At 40.4% G+C, this 4,307-nt stretch overlaps 1 pseudogene; it reads right to left on the reverse strand.

Annotated features, from left to right (window-relative positions):
* Positions 1–2,041: 2,041 nt before the first annotated feature.
* Positions 2,042–3,070, reverse strand: LOC119002898 (annexin A2-like; annotated as a pseudogene).
* Between the last annotated feature and the right edge of the window lie 1,237 nt (positions 3,071–4,307).

Genomic DNA, 4,307 nt, shown 5'->3' on the forward strand with positions numbered 1-4,307 from the left:
GCCGTCCTCACAAGCTCTTCATACAATTTTTCAGTCCTTTTATATTGTAGTCTTCTTCCTTTACTATGTTATACCATGAATCCTAGATAATCTAAATTCATATTTATGATAAAGTAGATCAATATCTGGGTATTTGTTCTTCATAAGTAATCTGAGGCAGGGAAGTCTGAGGCAGGGATATTTAATTTGATATCCTCACCAATAAGTGATATTAAAAATATGTTTTTTTTTACCTTCAACATGAAAGCTGTTTTTACATGAAATCCATTCCTTCTACACTCACACACCATCTAATATTGGTCCATTTTTTTGATGAACATTAAATACATATTTTAGATGTCTCTATTTCAGTTTTTAGAAACAGAAAATTTCATGATGTTTTTCACACACTAAACTCTCTCATTCCATTTAGCATACACTGAAGCTTTCCATATAAAATGTCACACATTCATTTTATGTATGAATATGAATATAATGCCTAAATAACATCATCTAGAAGGTGTGGACTAGTAAGTAAGGGTACAGACTGTACTCTTAAATCCATGGTCATAAAAGTATAAATATTCCAACTCTTTTTTAAGAAAAACATTTTGCATGGCCAAGCAAAACTAAATAGCAACAATAATAAAACCCCAAAATGACACACACACACACACACACACACACACACACACACACACACACAGTCATACTTTAATCAAGGGTATTGGCAAAGTCAGGATAGGAGTCAACACACACTCAAATGCCTATGGATGTCCAGACAGATAACCTAACTAAATTACACATTAATAGGCTGCTATGGATCTGCAGAGCACTCGCTGCAAAGAAACTTCTTGATTTTCACTGTCTTCTTCCAGTGGGAAAAGGTTTCTGCATGAGCAGAACAGGGACATGCAACATGTGTAAAGTGGGATGAATGTGGAAGTTAGGGAAAAAACGAGAGGTGATGATGAAAAGTATAAAGAATTTTAAAGAGAGATGCTGTCACTATTACATAAAACCAGAAGACCACTTCGTTTTAAGAGCTACCTGTCGGTCTCAGAAGTTTTGTATTTTCCTAATCCAGGCAACAAAAAATGGTGGATGAATTAAAAATATATCTGCATGGAGTTCTTAGCTGAGATAAACTTAAGGGTGTACTGCTTTTCTCCAGCAACTCTGGAAGGGACCAATCTCTGAGTGGGAAAAGGTCTGCATCTTCTCCCACTCCCCCAGCCAGTTTGAGTCCTCTCTCCTAGAGCACACATTAGCAGATACTGTCATTCCAGCTTCCATTTAATTTATTTTGGGAAAAGTCCAGATATGATTTTATCTGCAAAATGAGGAGGAGAGGAGAAACCACCATATGTCTTACAGTATTCATGGAAACTGGATAGGTGTTATTTCAGGCTATAATTCATTTGAGAACACAAAGAGAAGTTTGACCTTAGTCTATTTGATCTGGTTTTAAAAGGAGGAGAATCATGTGCTTACTTTGAAGGTGTTTTTACCTCAGACTTAGTCAAACATGACATTTTATTCCAGAGAAAAAGTCATCTTCGAAGGCAAAATAGTGTACTTTATTTGGAGTATCGAATAAGACATCCCTGGGCTTGAATCTCAATGCAGCCACTGACCACTTTTATAACCCCGAGCTAGTAACTTGTCCTCACAAAGCTTCAGGTTCCTTATTTATGAAGTAAGTGTCTCAGCATTCCTTTTTGGTTTCCTTAGCCTTGCTTGCACTTCCACATGTAGTCTTTTCACAAAGTAGAAATTTGGTTTATTCAACTGTTTATGTACATAAGAGGCAAAGTGTTTCACATCATAGATTTCACTTCCTACTCCCTGGAATGTGCATGTCCTTGGCTAAAAGGAGAGACCACATGGGAAAGCCAGGCAATGCATAGACAACTGAAACAAGGACGGGGCAAGGAGCAATGCTAACATTGTCCTCACAAGGATGGGCACAAAGTGGGCTAATAGTCACAAGTTGATTTTCTAGAATTGTTAACTGGAAGCATAAGAGCACCACTCATGGACTCTGGAGCCATGATGGGCTTCAGTCATCCCCACCACACAGGAATAGCAGCACTTTCCAGTAGTCACCCTTGGTGTCTTGCTGGATGTAGTAGTACAGGGACTTGCCATACTGTCTCTTGAATTCAGACCTAATTTTCAACATGTTCACTTCACTGCAGGAGACCACGATTCTGGTCAGGTCCTCATCACAACCCCCCTTGCTCTTCATGGAGCACAATTAGTCAGCAAAATGCAAGGGCTTGTTTTGGATATACTGGACCAGGTACAGGAAAGCATTTTCCAGGGCTCCTTCTTGATGCTCTCTAACATGTCATGAGGGCTGGAGCTCTTGTACCCTTCAAAAACTTTCTGGAAGTGACACATCACTGGGTCATAATGCTGACCCACTTGGGAACACTGGTCCCTTTTCACTCCAGCATCCTAGATATCCTGGGCATCTTGGCCAATCAGTTCACAATCAATGACAGAGCCATCTCTGCTTTTCTGTTTTTGTTTGTTTGTTTGTTTGTTGTTGTTGTTGTTTGCGAGGGCAACAGTCAGCTTGCTGAAGTCACCAAAGGTGTCGGAAATAATGTCCTTCTCCAGATCATTTCTGGTACATTTTTTGTAGACCCTGTCAATTTCCTGCAGCTCCTGGTTGGTTCTGGAGCAGATGATCTCAATAAGAGAGTCTTCATCAGCCCCCAGATCTTTCATGGAGGCCTTCAGCCTGTAAGTGTCATACCAAGCAGGTGTTTCCAATGGGCCCCAAATCACCCTCTCCAGGTGTCCAGAGAAGGCTGACTTCAGTGCTGATGCTAAGTTCCTTTTTGGTCTTTCTCTCATAGGAGAAGGCAATATCCTGTGTCTGTTTGTTGCTGTGGTTGGTCAAAATGTTGACAATGGTGACCTCATCCACACTTTTGATCTTGATGGACATTTCATTGTTCAAAGCAGCCCAGTCAGCATCAAAGTTGGTGTAGGCTCTCACTGACCCATATGGATTTGGGGGTATCGAGTGATCAGCCTCCAAGCTGAGCTTGCACAGAATAAAAAGTCTAATGGTCATTTGTGCCACTGGATTGGAAGTGTGATGCACTGCAGTGGAGAAACCATTTAGAGGCCAAGACCTCTTAAGTTGGGGTAGTACTTGCACTTTCCCACTGATATCAGGCATTCAGTCCAAAGGCACTGCCAGAAATATTGCCCTGAATTTAGTCTTTGGAGTCACCAGAAAAACGAATTCATACAGGTTTGAAATTGAACTGCATAAAAAAATAGGTTACCATAATGTGAGGGGAGGGGTCTCATGGGAGTCCAGACTTTACTTTCCTCATTTGCAAACAATGGTGAGAGCATGGATGGTTTGGAAGGCTCCTTTCAATTTAACTGATATCACTCTTTGATACTAAGATATAGCAGGAAAAATAATTTAAAGTATTTTTGGAGATAATGAGTCTTGGACTTAGAATTCTCACTCAGGAATGAAATCTTAAATTTCTCACCTTACTCCTTAAAGGCAGGGCCCACAACTTGTTCTGTGAAAGCTTAGATAGCAGGGGCTTTGAGCTTTGGGGGCCATGCCTCTTGTACAACTATTCAGCTCTGCTATTGTGGGGAAAGCAGCCACAGATCCCCACCATTCTTCAAGGAGAAAGAATGAGCTTAGTGTTAATTGGTCAGTGGGGAGTGGATGAATTCTGTAATTACTCTTAACCAGCGAGGCAGATCCCAGACCTTCTCAAGATCTCTGGGCTGACAATGAAAATTAGCTCAAGCCCTTTCTTTTGGTATAATAAATGTAAGTTTATCACTTGTGGTTTCTTATAATATCACAAAAAGATGATGTATTAGAAAACGTCTTTTGAATGTGGGTAGCTAAAAGGAAACAAATCCACAATGATTCGAGTAAGGCTGAAAGGAGCACCTTCCCTCACCTGACTGATCCATGAGGATGAGATCCTGTGTGATGTAGGTGCATTTGGCAAGAGTTTGACTCCCTGTCCACACTCCTTATTGCTTTAACTCTATATTTTTAGTTTAGACATTGAGGAGAACAACATGACATTAGGGAAAGTAAAACTGAAGGGATAAAGGCTTAGGATTTGAGACCTGTTTTCAGAAGATGAATGGCTCCATCCCACTTTCCCAGAAATTGCCGGAAAAGGATACACATTTCAGCATCTCTTTCAATGCCTAAGCCTGTGTTCAGTATATAAAGAAAGCTATGCCTAATGTGACTCCATTCATCTTTCATCTCCTGACTCCTTCCAAAGGAACTTAAGAGAGATAGAGAAATACACAAG

Source organism: Sturnira hondurensis, unplaced genomic scaffold (genome assembly GCF_014824575.4).
Source record: "Sturnira hondurensis isolate 20B ecotype Veracruz unplaced genomic scaffold, ASM1482457v3 Scaffold0018320, whole genome shotgun sequence".
Lineage (NCBI taxonomy): Eukaryota > Metazoa > Chordata > Mammalia > Chiroptera > Phyllostomidae > Sturnira > Sturnira hondurensis.